The 19,140-nt window shown below is 38.0% G+C and overlaps 1 pseudogene; it reads left to right on the top strand.

The window, feature by feature from the left end:
* Window positions 1–16,391: 16,391 nt before the first annotated feature.
* LOC118728215 lies at window positions 16,392–18,722 on the top strand (annotated as a pseudogene).
* Window positions 18,723–19,140: the final 418 nt, after the last annotated feature.

The following is a 19,140-nucleotide window of genomic DNA, read 5'->3' as shown; positions in this document are numbered from 1 at the left end:
TGGTTTTAGCAACTTTACTCTTGATAACAAGTCTAGAAATTGAATTTTCATTTAATGGAATTGGTAATTTATATTGGGAATGTAAAGTTCTTTCACCAAAAAGTAAATTTTCAGCAATTCCTGCAGACGCTGTGGGTAAAACAGTACCACCATGACCTCTAATATAATGTATTAAAACTTTATAAAGGTATGTTTTTCCACTACCACCTGGACCATCCAAGAAAAAGCATTTGGGGTATACAGTGATCTTCGATGGCTGAGGTTATAGTCTGAAAGGCTGTCAACTGTTCATCATTCAGAGAATTTATCAAAACCTTTGCCTGTTGTCACTCATATGATTCATCACATGTAGTTGTATCCATTAATAAAGGATAGTCTAGAAGTTTGAAATGTGAACATTTCATACCATGTAATAAGAATACCTCTTGAATTTCGTTAAAGGCATACATTTAACAGTTCACACAGGCAACTTCTCTTCGGTGTAATTTCCAACAAAAATCTTCAATAAAATAAGATTTATTCTCATCCCATAATTTGTCTGCATCAGAAGGACATCCAAACACACATATATATGCAAAAAGTTGCTGTAGTTGTTTGGGCATATTAAGGTTGATCACATTGTCAATCCTATCTTTCCAGGTAGTGTCATCGATTAATAATCATCTATGTTTAGCATTTTCATGAAATGTATCATAAATTACACCTACTAGAGTTCGAAGATCATCAAAACTTATCGCACTTTTTACATGTAGAAGCAAAAGTCTAAGGCAGTGGTCTCAACCTTTCTAAGGCCGTGACCCTTGAATACTATTCCTCATGTTGTGGTGACCCCAAACCATAACATTATTTTCATTGGTACTTCATAACTGTAATTTTGCTACTGTTAATGAATCATAATATAAGTATCTGTGTTTTCCAATTGTCTTTCAACAGCAGTTCTCAACCTGTGGGTCATGACCCACAGGTTGAGAATAGCTAGCAGGGTTGCCTACCAAGATCGGGCCTAAAAGGGCAATCAGACATCCCTCAAATGGTCCCAGAATGGAGAGGGTGCAGGCTGGGCTGAGGGACACCCACCCCCCTCCCGTGCACGAATTTCATGAACCGGGCCTCTAGTATTATTAATAATAGATTAGAGAGTTTACTTTGAATAACTTAATTTGTATGTTAACTTTCCTAATCTAGTTCTTATTTTATTTATTTGTCAAGGAGATGTGATGTATGTTTTTGGAAATGATTCATTAGTGAAGATAATATATGATAGTATATAAATAAAAATATAAATGTATTTTTCCTTCCTTTGAATATTAGCAATTTTTACAGTTTAAGATGTGTTAGACATTTGTATTTTATTTAAAAACAAATTTGAATATGACTTTTTCTTTTAAATATACGAATTTTTAATCTCAGATATTAAAAGAGCTGAAATTACAAGAGTAATTTAAACAACATAAAACTTCACAAACAATTTACTTACAGTTAAACTCATTAAATAATTCATTTTTCAATTCCACAGGTAATTATATCCTTCAAAAATTCAATAATTTGTAAAATAAAATAGGAGTATTGATTTGAGGTTCTTTGCAATTTAAAAACAAAATCCTGTTTTTCAAATTTAACATCTAAAATTTATAACTAATATTTTCATTTTGGCCTTTACTAAAACATTTAACTAAAAGTTATAACAGACAAATCTATTGTTTTCATTGTTCTTATTTTTTTTCCAACTAAACAGAATCATTTCCAGGTGGAATTGGTTCATTTAGTTTAAAATCTACTTCATGTTTACTAAGTCGCTCATAAAAATGTCAGAGATAGATCAGTTAGCTACTCATAGAAAAAGACTGATTTCCCACTTTCCATAGGAATAAATGTGTTTACTTTCCAGTTTCATTACCAAAGGTGGAAATATAGCATATGTTTTCATTCAGGTGGGAAAAAGCTCTCAATAAAGTATATTTCCTTTCTTTTCCAAATTTAAAAGGGTGATTTTTAGATAATAAAACTAATTTCATTCCTCAGAACTTCATAATATAAAAATGGATTTTCTGACATAGAGAGTGAGAAGACTATGAACATTTGTGATTCATGCTGTAGACAGAAAGGCTTAAATGAAAGGACAATTAAATCATTTTAGGGAGATAAATCTGAGGAAAAATGAAGACATCTCATTCCTCTAATACTACTCTGGAAATGATGGTATAGTTTTTGTTTATTTTTTGTTTTCACAAAGCATTAGCTGAGATAATAAAGCAAAGAGGCAAAGGGTATATATTTTTTATTTTATTGTTCAATGAAAATCCCTGTATTATTTTATATGAAATGTTTCATACTTTGTGATCTTGAACTCAGCTCCTCCTATTGACATACAAATCTACCTCTACGAATAGAACAATTTCCTCTGAAAGAAACCCAGAAAGTAGCTAAGAGACTTCTACATATCAGGCAAATGAGAATATACTCACATTGGTATCAGTAGGAAAGTCTATTCCAGTCACAGCTACATATAATTGGCAGGGAATCCCCAACTCCCAACTTCTCCCTGAGAATCAAAAGACAGACAACAGCTATTGCCTCAACTATTAAGACTTTCACATGAGGAGTGAGTTCCTGAAGACACCTACCTCAAATTCAACAGATATTCACAAGATTATAATAAACAAAGAAACCGATTTTCATGGGCTCACAAGGACTCCTTATGTCTATTCCTCCCTGGGCTCTGCACAGAAGGTAAGAAACACCCATCTCCTAGTCTTGCCCTAACAGAGGCCTATTGCGTACTTCAATAGTTGCTGCCTGAGGGCCCCGACTGTTTAAGACTTCTTAACTCAGGTGACAAAATGTGTTACAAAATTAGAGGAGACAGCACTTCCATCTCAGTGTGACCCACCCCTCTGTTCTCTTAATATTGTTTCTGTTCAACTTGTTTTTATAAAAGATGAATTGATAACTAATATGCAACCCATGGATAGAAACATATTTGTGTAAGAGTTCCAGGAACTACCTTTGGAGGAGGAGGCTGATTCCAGCACCCAGAGGGTTTCAGCTCCAGTAGACTTACTGTCTCTCAAGTATAAAAACTGGATCTCTGCTTAACCAAGTTCCAGATAATCGTTGGAATAGACTGTGCTGACTTACATGAAGATAACTTTCAACCCTGACTTCTTTGTTCTGTTTTCCCTCTCCCTCCTAATAAAAACCCCTGCCTGCACTCAGATATTAGAGGGGTTTTTGGGAAGGGAGTCTGCCATCTTCTCAGCCAGCCAGCACTTGAGTAAATTCTCTTTCCTTATATCAACACCTGTCTCTCCAGGATTGGCTTTCAAAGCAGTAGGTAGTCAAACCTGTTTGGTATTATCAGCATTGTGTTATTACCTGAATATTTATGACAGCAGGTAAGGACACAATTAGCATTGATGTTTACATCTCTGTGAGGGATCAAACACCATCAGAAATGGCAGATGTGAAGCGTCATATGACAGCTTTGTAAATAAAAATAATAAACATTTATTGTGCACTTTCTGACAGCTAAATAAATACCTTCTTTGGTCTGTTAATTGGAAATAATTTTTAAAATACCTTTCATACTTAAGAAGTGGTTTTGCAAATAATAATAAGCATACATTGGGAACTAATTATTCATCAAAATTTTTATATTACTTTATCTAATTGCCTTTACCACTTTCATTTTCCTTTCTTCCCTCTGTTTCTATTTCAACACCAAATGTATCTCTGCCCTTAGAACAACTTTCCACTCTGTATTCAACACAATAAGACCTTCCCACTTCTGGTTTTGAAGCAGATAGCATATTTTCCCTGCTCTACACCATTTAAAGATGTGGAACCTGATTAATACAGAGGATACATTACTTGCTCATGTTATGCAGTTAGGGAATAGTCAGACTTATGTGATTCAAGGAGTCAGACTCAATCATTTAGCCATACTACTTTCAGATCTTAGATCTTAGATGTCAATGAATGGAAGTGTCAATCAATGGAAATTGGAGTACTAGTAAATAGGCTAGCCAAAGGAATGGTGACTAAAGCTATCAGACTCATTTTAAACCTCACAAGAAAACCATTTAGTAGAATTTTAGAAATAATTGGAGGTTATGTTGAGGAAGAACAGTTTCCTGCTTAACAAACACTTTGAAATTTGAACATGAATGTGAAAGGAATCTCATTAGTATCCATAGGTTGAGGAAATCTGGGTTGGGCTATTTGGGAATGAATGGGTTTGAATAAGATGATACCTAAATTTCCTCAGTGAGCTATCATTCTCTAAGGCTGTGAACATTTAACACCCATCATAAACATTTTGATGAAATAAGACAGTATCTTACTGCCTGGTTGATGATAATGAAAGAGCAGATGATGACCTGAAACCTGCATTTATTTTAATTTTTAGTAGAAAGTGACTTTTTCCAGTTTTATTGAGATATAATTTACAAATAGCACTATACAATTTTAAGCCATACAGCACAATTATTTGACATATGTGTTGTGAAAATAATACCACATAATTATTATTGTAATTAACATCCATAATCTCATACAGAAAAAAAATGTGCTTTTTCCCCCCTGGTAATGAGAACTCTTAAGATCTCTCTTTACATTTTTTTCCCCATGTAGGAGGCTATTTCAGAGAGAAGACAACTTTTTCTTCCAAGAAGATGATCCTTTACTTTGCTTTATTTGGGACATAACAATCCCCAATCAAAGATTAGTATGAAACTGTGAGGCCTCACATTGACAACTTTTAAATATACCATGCAGCAGTATCAAATACAGTCATCATATTGTATATTAGATCCCCAGTACTTATTTATCTCAAAAATGGAAATTTGTACCTTTGATCACCTTTATTCAATTTCCCCACCCTCATCTCTCCTCAGTAACCACAAATCTGATCTACTTTTCTCATCACCACACACACCTCCGAGAGAGCCTTGCCCACTGCCTGACAGTCTGGCCTCTCCCTGACTGGGGCTGTCTATCAGAGCAATAGGGCAGTTCTGTTTTCCTCCTGAACAAGAAAGCCACCTGTATATTAGTTGCCCGCCCTCTCTGCGTGCTGGGAGTAAGCCAGCAGCTAACTCAACCCACCCTCTCTGTGCATCACGAGTAAGCCAGCAGCGAACTCAACGTCTGCGTTTTCTGCCTGCTCAGATCCCCACACCTCCACAGTTTCTAAGGCTCAATGTCCCTTTTCTTCCCTTCCTAGATGGTAGAGCTTCCTCTCAGCCAGCTGTCTGGTGTTTCAGGGAGATGCTTCCTCTGTTTTCCAGTTGTAAATTTAAAATTATTGTGGTACACTACATTTAGGTGTCCACCCTATGCTGCCATCTTGGTTTCTCTTCCAAAGAGAGAATCTTAAAAGCAGGTAGAGAAAAACAGTTAGTTACCTACAAGGGAGTACCCATATGACTGTCAGCTGATTTCTCAACAGAAACTATGCAGGCCAGAAGGGAGTGGCAAGAAATGTTCAAAGTGATGAATAACAAGAACCTACAACCAAGATTATTCTACCCAGAAAAGCTGTCACTCATAATTGAAGGTCAGATAAAGAGCTTCACAGACAAGAAAAGCTAAAGGAGTTCATCACCACCAAACCAGTATCATGAAATGCTGAAGGGTATTCTCTAAGAAGAGGAAGAAAAAGGTAAAGATAAAAAATTAGCCGAAACCGGTTTGGCTCAATGAATAGAGCATCGGCTTGGGGACTGAAAGATCCCGGGTTCGATTCCAGTCAAGGGCATGTAACTTGGTTGCGGGCATAACCCCAGTAGGGGGTGTGCAAGAGGCAGCTGATCAATGACTCTCTCATCGATGTTTCTAACTCTCTATCTCTCTACCTTCCTCTCTGTACAAAATCAATAAAATATATTAAAAAAAAGATAAATTATGATTAACAAAGTGACAATAAATACATATCTATCACCAAGTGAATCTAATAATCAAGTGAATAAAAAATCTGATGAACAGAATAAACTGGTGAATATAATAGAATCAGGGTCATAGAAATGAGCAGACTGACAATTCTAGGGGGAAAGGGGTATGGAAAAAGATTGGACAAAAATCTTACACATATTGATGAGGACAATGGAGGGGTAAGGGCATAGGGTAGGTGCGAACTGGATGGAGGGTAGCTGGGGGCTGGCAGGGGAAGAGGAATAACTGTAATAATCTGAACAATAAAGATTTATTTTTAAAAATTCCAGGTTTTTGAGACTATGCATGTGTTATCAGATAATGTGGGTAATCTCTTTCATCCGAAAATATCAAGTAAGAACTAGGTATTTTACACAGTAATCAGGTTGCTACCTTTTGTTCCAGTTTATCTAAATATCCATGGAATGAATTGAACCATAACCTTGGAGAAAGTACTTTTAAGCTGCATTATATCTCTAAAGATACAGGTTAGAATGTTGACAACTTAAGGTAATTATAGAAGCTTCAAAAGTGTATAGAACACCTTACATTACAGGACATAAGAAAATTTGAATTTTTTTTTAATAAAATGATCTAACACAGAGAAAATATACTATGCTCCTCTCAAAGGCCAGCTCCTTCAAATGTGTTCTACATCCTCTTCATTCTACATGTTCTACATACCTGTTCAACAAATTTTCTTTTCAATTATTCCTTCTATTTCTGTTACATTATTTTTAAATCATTTTTAAAAATTTTCAATTGTAGTTGACATACAATATTATATTAGTTTCAGATGTACATCCCAGTGATTACATATTATATAACTTATTATGTGATCATCCCAATAAGTTGCATACCCACCTGACACCATATATATTTATTACAATATTATTGACTATATTCCTTATGCTGTACTATATATTCCTGTGACTTCTGATTTGTCTTTTTTAATCCCTTCACCTTTACCACCCATCCCTTGAATCCTCCGCATCTATCAATTATAAAAATGTTCTCTGTATCTATTAGTCTAATTCTTTTTTAAAAATATATTTTTATTGATTTCAGAAAGAAAGGGAGAGAGCTAGAGATAGAAACATCAATGATGAGAGAGAATCACTGACCTGCTGCCTCCTGCATGTCCCCTATTGGGAAGGCTTGAGCCAGCAACCAAGCATGTGCCCCTGGCCAGAATTGAATCCAAGACCCTTCAGTCCACAGGCCAACACTCCATCCACTGAGCCAGGACAGTAAGTCTATTTCTGTTCTGCTTATTTGTTTATTTTGATTTTCAGATTCTATTGTTGATAGATATGTATTTACTGTCATATTATTATTCATATTTTTATGGTTTTTTTCCTTCTTTTTTTTAAAAAAAATTTAAATTTCATGTGGTATTGCTTTGGTGGTGATGAATCCCTTTAGCTTTTTTTATGTCCTTCAATTCTAAATGATAGCTTTATTGGGTAGAGTAATCTTGGTTGTAGATGCTTGCTTTTCATCACTTTGAACTTTCTTGCCAATCCATTCTGGTCTGCAAATTTTCTGTTGAGAAATAAGCTGACAGTCATATGGGTGCTCCCTTTTAGATAAGTAACTGCTTTTCTCTTGCTACTTTTTAGATTCCCTCTTTGTATTTAAGATTTTATTACATTTTTAAAATCTTTATTGTTGAGATCATTACAGATGTCCCACTTCCCCCCCCCCCCATTAGCTCCCCTCCACCCAGTTCCCACCCCAATTGAGGCCCTCACTGCTCTATTGTCTGTGTCTTTAGGTACTGCATACATGCATATAAGATCTTTGTCTAATTTCCCTGCACCCCCCACACTCCATTTCCCCTGAGAATCATCAGTCTATTCCATTTCCATACTCCTGATTCTATTCTATTCACCAGTTTATTCTATTCATAAGCTTTTTTTGTCTTTAATATTTTACATTTTAATTATGATTTGTCTTATTGTGTGCCTCTTTGGATTCCACTTATTTGGAACTCTCTCAGCTTCCTGGACTTGTGTCTGTTTTCTTCACCAGATAGAGGAAGTTTCCTGTCATTTTTTTTTCACATAGGTTTTCAATTTCTTGCTTTCTTCTCCTTTTGATACACACATAGTATAAATGTTGGTATGCTTAAAGTTGTCCCAGAAGCTTCTTATAATATCTTCATTTTATTAAATTCATTTTTTCTTTTTGCTGTTCTAATTGGGTGATTTTTGGTTCCTCATATTAGAAATTACTGATTTGAATCTTGGCTTCACCTTCTCTACTGTTGATTCCTTGTACATGTACATTATTTAGTTAGTGTATACTTCATTTCTGACTTGTTCTTTTTTTATTGTTGCCATGTCCTTTTATATGCTATTGAAGTTCTCACTAAGTATAATATCTTGAGCTTCATTTATAACCATTGTTTTGAACTCAGCATCTGTTAGTTTGTTTGCCTCCATTTCATTTAGTTATTTTTCTTGTGCTTTCACTTAATACCTCTTTTTTGGTCTCATCATTTTGGGTGTTTCCCTGTGCTTAACTCTATGTATTAGATAGACCCGCTACATCTCCCAGGCTTAGTATAGTTAGCTAATGTACTAGGTGTGCCATAGAGTCCAGTGGCACAGCATCCCAGTTCACATGAGGCGGGCTCTGCAGATGCATTTCCCCATGTGGGCTCTGTGCACTCTCTATTGTAGTTGTGCCTAGATTGTTGCTTGCACCTCAATCGGAGAGATTTTCCCTCAGTCCAATTTACTGTGAAGACTGGCTGGGACCACCATAGAGGATCAGCTATGCAAGGGCCCACCTTCCGGAGCAGGATTTAAATATGTAACTTTAATATATATATAGTTTGTTGTGAGGCTTTTCAATTTATGTAGATGATATCACACTTTTCTTAAGATTCTGAAGTGTACTATTTTTCCTCAAATTTATTCATAAAAATATAGATATAATTGTTTTATTTTAACTGCTATGTAATACTCTATTGTGTGACTATTCTCAATTTTTTTATTTATTTTGGTCTTTATTTTATACTAGAAGCACAAAATTCATGCACGGGGTTGGGTGTCCCTCAGCCCAGCCTGCACCCTCTCCAATCTGTGACCCCTTGAAGGATGTCCTGGTGGGATTGGGCCTAAATGGCAGTTGGACATCCCTGTCACAATCCAGGACTGCTGGCTCCCAACTGCTCGCCTGCCCGCTCTCCTGATTTCCTCTAACAACTTCTGGCTACCAGACTGATCACCCCCTAACCACACCCATGCCAGCCTGATTAATGCCTAACTACTCCCCTGCCAGCCTGTTTGCCTCTAACTGCCCTCCCCTGCAAGCCTGGTCCCTCAACTGCCTCCCTTTCAGGCTGGTGCCTCCCAACTGCCCTCCACTGCTGGCCATCTTGTGGTGGCCATCTTGTGTCCACATCGTGGTGGAATCTTTGACCACATGGGGGCAGCCATCTTGTATGTTGGAGTGATGGTCAATATGCATATTACTTTTTTATTACACAGGATAGAGGCCTGGTGCATGGGCGAGGGCCAGCCGGTTTGCCCTGCAGGGTGTCCCAGATCAGGGTGGGGGTTCCCTTGGGGGATGGGTGGGGGTTCCCTTGGGGCATGAGGTTCCCTGAGTGAGGGGCCTGTGGTGGTTTGCAGGTCAACCATGAGCCCCGGTGACCCAAGCAGAGGCCCTGGTATCTTGAATTTATTTATCTTCTACAATTGAAACTTTGTAGCCTGGAGTGGAGCCAAGACTCCTGCTCACTCCATTGCAGCAGCTATTTTTGTTGGAATTTATGTATCTTCTATAATTGAAACTTTGTAGCCTGGAGTGAAGGCCTGAGCCAGCCAGAGCTGCAGAAGCTTGGCTTCCTACATAGCCCTGCTCAATGCTTGCCTCCTGCTCTTCCAGCTCCATGGCAGCTGCCATTTCTGTTCAAATTTATTTACCTCTATAATTGAAATTTTGTACCCTTGAATAGAGGCCTGGGCCTGCCAGGATGTGTGGAAAGCTTGGCTTCCTTAATTGCCAGGGAAACCCAAGCCTCCCTCCTGCTCTCTGAGGCTATAGCCATCTGGGTCGGGGTTAATTTGCATACTTTCACTGATTGGCTGGAGGTGCGGTGGAGTGATGGTTAATTTGCATATCACTCTTTTATTAGATAAGATTAGATACAATGCTAGATACCCATTCTTGCATACATCTCCTGTGTCCACAGGTTAGGAAATCAATACTACTACTAAGTATTATTGTACACTAAGTAGCAGAATTGGTTGCTCATAATGTATGCACATTTTACCTGATATCAGTATAAAAGTGTTACAGTTTTTTTTTTTCACCATTTTGCTTATGTAGTGTGGAAAAATAAATTTTAAAAATTATTGTGTGTAAAAATTGTATCTACTTTTTGTTTTTTTAAATTTTCATTATTATGAATATGAAAACTTTTATCAGTATAATATACAATAACAATATATTATATTGTATATGAAACCTTTTATCAGTATAAGAGTCTGAATTGTCTGTACTTTTGCTAATTTTTATTTTGGGTTATTTATCTATTTTATTTACATTATTATTTGAAGCACTTATTAATATATTCTGTACACTAAACTGTGTCCAGTTATATGCATAACTTCTTCCTGTATATGTCTTTCATATTTGTTATATATGTTGATATTTTTAAAGATAAACTTTAATTTGGTAACATTGATTAATATTTGACTGTATCTTTGGTACTTTTTATGTATTGTTTAAGAAATTATTTGTGAAATTTATAATAGCGTCCTTTATTTTTTAGCAGTTTCAATGTTCCTTTTTTTCTACATAGATCTTGAATATATTTGAAAATATTTTTTTAGATACAATGTTTTACAAGGTTGTTATTTTTTCATTATTATTAATTTATTCACCTATCATGTGAATGCACTTTTTTTTTCTGATAGAGCAGTAAACAAAACATACTAATTTCTGTACAATATAACGTCTCACTAATAAGAGGAATTAAAGTATATATCTCAGGAAATGAGGTAATTAACCATATAAAGGAATAGCAAGGGCAGGGGCCTTTATTTTTATTTTATTTTAAAAATAAATTTTAATGTTCTTTTGTTTTTACTGATTTCTTTCAGAGGAAGGGAGAGGGAGAGACAAACATCAATGATGAGAGAGAATCATTGACCAGCTGCCTCCTGCATGCCCCACACTCAGGATCAAGCCTACGACCTGGGGATGTAGTCCTGACCAGGAATCAAATGGTGGCCTCTTGATTCATGGTTCCACACACCACCATTGATCCACACTGATCAGGGTTATTTATTATTTTTATCTCTTTACTATAAAATACTGACTAATATCTATTCTTATTTAAAATTATTTTTTTTATTTTAAACCAGGAATACTTATCCTATATAATAAAAATCTAATATGCAAATTGTTTGACCAGGAGTTCAACCACTTGCTATGATGTGTGATAACCACTAGGGGGCAGCAGAACATGGCAGGTGTTGGCAATGCAACACTGGCAGCGGGTGGCAGTGTAGGTGCTGCTGGCCCCTATGCGCCCTAATGAGAGTGGGACCACAGCAGGATGGTGGAACAGTTGAGCAGGCAGTGCCAGGCCAAGGTGGGTGTGAGCAGAAGACCAACTGCCCTGCCAATCGCCCTGCAGATGGTGACCAGCAGCAGTGGCATGGGGGAGCACTGCTGCCTGGCTCCTAGGCACTGAGGGAGCTGGTCAGGGGGCCCAGCCCCAACCAATCGTCCTGCAGATGGCATCCAGTGGCTGGCAGGCCCTGATTGCCTTATCAGGGCCTGGCCCCAGGCTGGGATGGGGATTTAGGGGTGGGTGGCAGTGACTAAACCTCCGCATCGCCTCTTGCAGGCTACCTGTGGGTGAGGGTGATGGGGCTGGAGGTGTGGTGAGAATGTGGGTATCTGCTGAACTGGCTCTCACTCCCCCTGCTATACCCTCCCCAGGACACTAGGGCTCCTGTGCTGAGGTGCTGGGCACCCCCAAGGAGCCCACCTCACACTTGTGTGGCTTCTTCCAGGTTAGCCAGGCTATATATAGCTGCTAGGACCGCAGGGGCCAATCAGGCTCCCTATGGATTCTTGTAGGAACCTGTCTGCAAAGCCTCTGGCCAGCCAGAAGAGAGTATTCTGCCTGCCCAGCTTCTGTGTGGGGCTGCAGAGCGGCTCAGAGGCTGATGCTGCACTCCAGCCCACAGTATCCAGCTGTGCTCACTGAATCTCTGCATGAGAACTTGGGCACCATTACTCAGGTGGAGAGAGGAGTGCAGGGGCCTGAGGTTCCAGGTGCTTCCCAGGGACCAGAGGTCAGCTGGGACCTGCCCTTCCATGTGAGATGCTCACGCTTCAATTGCTAGGTAGGGCTAGGGACTGTAGTCGTGTACGAATTTCATGCACCAGGCCTCTAGTTTAGATATATTTGTGCTTAGCTTCTTGTTACAAATGTCTTCCCTGAAGATCCAATCTTAGCCTTACTGAAGCATATATTTTAATGACTTGAGTAAGAAATTGTTAGTGATAAACACTTCCAGTCTTCTACTGGGATTGTCTTCATTTAATTCTTACTTGAGTGACCATTTAGATGGTGTAGAATTATAGGTTCATATTATTTTATCATTAGCCCTATTGCCTCAGTTTCTTCATTTCTTTAAATTTCACCTTATCAATGAGCTCTTTTCATAACTACTCTATTTAAACTAGAATGTTTCCACTGTACCCCACAGTATTCCTATCTTCTTAACTAGCACTCACTGCTATTAGCATCCTTTGTATTTCCTGATTTATTTAATGTCTGTCTCCTGCCACCATAATGTAAGTTCCATGCAGACCCATACTTTGTTTTGCTCACTTCTACATCCCCTAAACCCAGAAAATAAGTGTACAGTTGTTGAATGAATTATTGATTTGTTTTTTTTTATTGAGACGTCTATTGCCTATACAATTGCAATTCTTTTTCATTCTGATTGTCTTTGTATTTTTTTAGATTTTCTGTATTCTATTTTTAGCATGGCTCTAGTATAAACCTATCTTATACTTCTCTTATTTTTCTTCAGGACTTTTTTGCTACTTCTGAATGTGAGAATCCCTATCACATTAAATTCTGAAAACGTCTCAGCTATTATCTCTTTAAAATATTATATTTTCCTTATCATTCTCTTCAATCCTTCTGAAACTTCTAAAAGATGTATATAGTGGATGTTCTAATTCTGTTTCTCATGTGTCTTTATGTCTTTTTCATATGTTTCATAAATTTATCTCTGTGGTGAATTTTGGCAATTTTGTAAAACTATGTTTTCTATTCCATGAATTCTCTGATTCTAATATGTTATTTATATAATCTAATTTTATTTCTACTATGATCACTATATTCTTAATTTTTATAAAATCAATTCATTTTTAAAAGTTTTCTCTCATAGAATGTTTCTTTTTAGATTACATTTTAATTAATATATCTAACTCTCTGTACATTTTTATACTTTCTATAATATTATTTGTGAGAATTTTATCCTTCTGTGTGTTTTTTTCAGATAACTTTTCACCATGGTAGATTATTTTCTTCCTCATTTTATAATTTTTCATTCTAACCACATATCTATAATATTAGGGAATTTTCTGTTATAATCCTTTGTTACATAATTTGAGACATAATTTGTTACATAATTTGTTTTGGGATCATGAAAGTGTCCCATAGTGCTAATATCCTAGCTTAGGATTCTCATATCATATATGATGTATGATTTCTCCCCAAAACATATGTGATGTAGAATTATGCCCTTAAAATCTCACAGAACTGATAAGTTTGTTGTTGTCTGCCTCTGAGATTGAGTGAATTTTCCACATTTTACACTTCTATTGAGGTCATACTTTTTTTATGTTTCCACCCAAAGCTTCTAAACTCTTTACATCATGCTGCACATAGGAAATTATAACATTTGTAAGGTTCGCTAATATATGCCCATCTGCACACTAGTTGCAAAAGTTCTGGTTTCAATTTATGCTGTGGTATCTCTTTTATCACCTTATGAATGGACAAGCATGGACTTTATACTGTGCAGGGCCACTAAAACTTTCAAACTCTGTGATTATGATAAACAATGTCCCTCCTTGCTCACCATCCCAAAGTGTCATCTTATGTGCCTAGAATTCTTGTTATAAGCCCTCTCTCTCTCTCTCTCCCTCTCTCTCTCTCTTTCTTTCTTTCTCTCCTCTGTGTTTCTGATCATTTCTCTGTTTCTTCGAAGCCCAACTACATATTTGAAATGAGGATTTGTTTTATTTTGCATTTTCATATGTTTGCAATAGGAAGGTTTTCAGTTAACTTTATTTAAAATATTGTTGGTATAGCCAAGACCGGTGTGGCTCAGTGGATAGAGCATCAGTCTATGGACTGAAAGGTCCCGGGTTCGATTCTGGTCAAGGGCATGTACCTTAATTGCAGGCACATCCCCAGTAGAGGGTGTGCAAGAGGCAGCTGATCGATGATTCTCTCTCATTGATGTTTCTAACTCTCTATCCCTCTCTTCCTCTCTGTAAGAAATCAATAAAATATATATTTTTTAAAAAAAGAGCAACTATGCTTTAAAAATATATATATTGTTGGTATAATAAGTTACCTTTTTTATTCTGAAATGTACCCTTGTTCCTCCATTAATATCACTCCATTAAAATTGCTTTTACAAATTGTAGCAACTGGTTAGACTAAGTTATGCTGCAGTAACAAAGAATGTCATTGGCCTGGTGATAAGCAACATCCATTATTTTGTATATTGCCTTTTGGTTCCAGGTTAGCTGAAATTCTGCAATATGCCCACTTTACTTCAAAATCTAGGCTAAAGAGAAATCCTTTGTCTGGAATATTAGCCTACATAATAATAGAGTAATATGCACATAATAATAGAGTAATATGCAAACTAACCATTATTCTGATACACGCACCAGCCAATCAGAGCAAGTATGCAAATATACCAAACAAAAATGGCTACAGCCACAGAGAGCAGGAGGGAGGCTTGGGTTTCCCAGGCAACCGCAGAAGCCAAGCTTTCCACCTGCCCTTGCCATCCTAGGCCTACACTCAAGGCTACAAAGTTTCATTTATAGAAGGTAAACAAATCTAAACAGAAATGGCGGCAGCCATGAAATGAGCAGGAGGATTAGCTCCTTCCCAGGCTACAAAATTTCAATTATAGAAGATAAATAAATCCCAGATACCAGGGCCTCTGCTTGGGTCACCAGGCGTCATGGCTGGCCTGCAAACCACCACAGGCCCCTCACTCAGGCCACTCCATGACCCAAGGGAACCCCCACCCTGATCTGGGACACCCTTCAGGGCAAACCAGCTGGGCCCCACCCATGCACCAGGCCTCTATCCTATCTAATATAAGAGTAATATGCATATTGACCATCACTCCAACACACAGGCTGACTGCCCTCATTTGGACAAAGATTCTACCACTATGTGGACACAAGATGGCCACCACAAGATGGCCAGCAGTGGAGGGCGGTTGGGAGGAACCAGGCCTGCAAGGTAGGGCAGTTGGAGACGATCAACCCTGCAGGGGAAGGCAGTTAAGGGTGACCAGGTTATCAGAGGAGGGAAGTTGGGGCAAACAGGATGGCAGGGGAGCAGTTAGACATCAATCAGGCTGACAAGGGAATGGTTAGGGGGTGATCAGGCTGGCAGGCTGAAGCAGTTAGGGGCCATCAGGAAGGCAGGCAGGCAAGCAGTTGGGAGCCAGCAGTCCTAGATTGTGAGAGGGATGTCCAACTGCCCATTTAGGCCTGATCCCACTGGGCAGTTGAACATCCCTCGAGTGGTCCCATATTGGAGAGGGTGCAGGCTACACTGAGGGACATCCCCCTTACCCCCTTGCATGAATTTTGTGCACCGGGCCTCTAGTTTTTCCTATAAAAAAAGAAAAAGATAGGGAAGGTATATACTTCTGCTCACATCTATATTTAATACTTCACTCCACAAGGAGGAGCTCATAGGAGAGACTTAAAAAGAGGCAGCAAATCTTTTGAGTAGTAACTTAATATTCCACAATCTAAAACACTACTTTATAAAATATCTCTGTTGTTCATTCTCATAGATAGGTTTTAGTCCTCTTCTTATTAAATTTATCACCATTATTTGGCATATGACACTACTCCCTACTTGTTAAAGCAGTTTTTTTCACATAGCTTTCCTCAGTTCATAATCTTCTGGTTTTACTCTAGTAATCAAGGTAAATTTGACATAACTGGGAGAATCTAGCACTGGAGAGATAGTCATGTTTGAAAACTCTCATATAAAACTAGTAATTTTCTTCATTCCAATGATTTAATCATTGATAAACAAATTGTTAATAAGCATGCACTCATACTAATAACACAATTCTCACTAATGGCTGACTTTTACCTTTGGAACAGGAACTATTTAAAATGCTTACTTAGGAAGGAGTGGGCCTGGAAAGGAAGCGGTCACTGCGCTCGGAGCTCTGCTCGCCATAGTCTTTGTCCTTGCTGACCTCCCACGGAAATGACCATGGATAAAAGTGAGCTGGTACAGAAAGCCAAACTCTCCGAGCAGGCTGAGTCCTATGATGACATGGCTGCAGCTATGAAGGCAGTCACGGAACAAGGACATGAACTCTCCAATGAAGAAAGAAATCTGCTCTCTGTCATCTACAAGAATGTGGTAGGCACCCGCCATTCTTCCTGGCATGTAATCTCTAGCATTGAACAGAAAACAGAGAGGAACGAGAAGAAGGAGCAGAGGGGCAAAGAGTACCAGGAGAAGATTAGAGGCAGAACTGCAGGACATCTGCAACCATGTTCTGGAGCTGTTGGACAAATATCTTATTCCCAATGCTACACAACCAGAAAGTAAGGTGTTCTACTTAAAAATGAAAGGAAATTATTTTTTATATCTTTTTGAGGAGGCTTCTAGAAACAATAAGCAAACCACTGTGTGGAACTCTCAGCAGGCTTACCAGGAAGCATTTGAAATTATTAAGAAAGAAATGCAGCCTACACACCCCATTTGAGTTGGCCTGGCACTGAATTCCTCAGTGTTTTACTACGAGATTCTGAACTCCCCTGAAAAGGCTTGCAACCTGACGAAAAGGCATTTGATGAAGCAATTGCTGAATTGGATATTGGATACAAGTTCAATGTATGAAGAGTCGTTCAAAGACAGCACGCTGATCATGCAGTTGCTTAGGGACACTCTCATTCTGTGATTGTTAGAAAAACAAGGAGATGAAGGAGATGCTGGGGAAGGAGAGAACTAATGTCTATTGTGCTCCATTATCTGTTCAGTGTCACTCTGTACCTTCCACATATATCCCATTGTGTGATAAAAAAAAAAAGAATCATACATTAACTTTTTGATTTTTCACAGCCTCAGCCTAGCAAAAATGGTCCATGGGGTAAACAGCCGGTATTTGTATCTTAAACTCAGATTGGTGACATAAATGCCATGACATTCTGGAGTTTTGATTTTTAACATTGACAGGATTACTGTGTGTTTAATTTTTTAAGAAAAACTGAACATTGTGATTATAGGGTTTTGTAACTAAGCAAAACTCTTACTAGTAGAAAAAATAGACCTGAATTATCTGTAACTTTTGGGAAAGTTTAAACAGTCACTTAAATACTGCTCCATTGTAAATTTGTACAGAAAGTTGTAGTGGTTATATTGTGATGCTGGGTCTTGAAGTGAGATATCTGTCATTTTGAATTCAAGTTTAATGGCAATTCACAGTAATTATGCCTGTTCAGGGCTTATAGACACTTGACCAGTTGGGGCTCTTGCCTCTCAAAAGTTCATGACCGCAGATGTCCAGGGTCTCCTCTGAGGAAACTCAAAGCCGAAAATTGAAATTCTTTATGGCAGTTAACTGGGTTATGACCATGAGAAGGTCCAGTTCATACAACATATGTGACTAAAACCCCTGTCCTACAACAATGTCACTGAGTTGCAACTTGTGCTTCAGTCGTGGAATCTATTTTCCTTGTAACCATGAGCTAAAGAAGAAAGCAAGCCGAGTATCTTATGAATGGCCTTATCTGTCTCCTGGGTAGTAAATTTATGAATAATGTTCATCAGAGATTGCCTTTCACATGTGGAGTACTCAGTCTTTGGCTTCTTCCTAGCTCCGGGCTTTTAAATTCTGAAATCTGAACATTTTCCCACTGTCTTTTTGACTGTTGACTTTACTTTTTCTCTCCCTTTTTAAGAATCTGTCCTGCTGCTTTACCTTTTTTTTTTTCTTTTTGAAATTTATCTTTCTTTTTTCTTTTGTTCACAGTTTAATACTATATGGGCAGGTATAGGAGGCCTGAAGGGAGTGAGAAGGGAAATTGGTGAGCACTTTGGTGAGCAGGCTTTGTCTCAGTCAAGAAGAGCTTCCAGCACCACAGCTCTGTCTTCCTCCAGTTTTCAGCACAGCTGTTCTTCCATCACCATCTGAATCAAAAAGTATTTTTAAATATCCATGACTCCTCTCTGAATTAACAGCCAGCCCTGATAATGCTTGTTGGTACCTGATCTCCCAACTGCACTCATCCAGCCAAGTTCACAGACGTGTTTAAACAAGAGGCTCTGATGCAGGGAAGTTGCATGATCACTGCATTGGGGAGAATCCAGAATACCCAGGCCTACCAGTCTCACAGTATCCCCCCTCTCTTTAACATTCCACATAGCTGTAGTATCCATCTGTTTGTCTATCTGCTGAAATGAGAAAAGAAACCTTTATGAACTGATGAAAATAAACCAAAAAGAAAAAGAAGAAAAAAACCCCTCCTTTCTAACTGAACAAAAATGTGCAGTTAAATAGTTGGCACTTGAAAATGCAGTAGTGAATGTGGAACGAGCCTGTCTGTATACCTGGTAGCTCTTTCTTGCTTCGTTTTTCCTTATCAGTATTCTGCCTCATGTTTGTTTCTGTGATGGTTATATTGCCTAGGAAGCACACACGTGGTTGTGAAAATAGTATAGCAAAAAAAGAAAATCTCCAGTTATTGATGTACTAGATTTGTGTATGTCTTTTAAACAGTTCTAGTTTCCACTTTACATGGAATAATCAGGAAACATGTAAAAATTCAAAAGTGAAATAAAAATTTTATCAGTGCCGAAACCAGTTTGGCTCAGTGGATTGAGCATCGGCATGCAGACTGAAAGGTCCCAGGTTCGGTTTCGGTCAAGGG

The sequence above is a fragment of the Pipistrellus kuhlii genome, unplaced genomic scaffold (genome assembly GCF_014108245.1).
Source record: "Pipistrellus kuhlii isolate mPipKuh1 unplaced genomic scaffold, mPipKuh1.p scaffold_m20_p_29, whole genome shotgun sequence".
In the NCBI taxonomy this organism is placed as follows: Eukaryota; Metazoa; Chordata; class Mammalia; order Chiroptera; family Vespertilionidae; genus Pipistrellus; species Pipistrellus kuhlii.
Note: the sequence above shows the minus strand (reverse complement) of the source record. Positions and strands in the feature narration are given on the sequence as shown.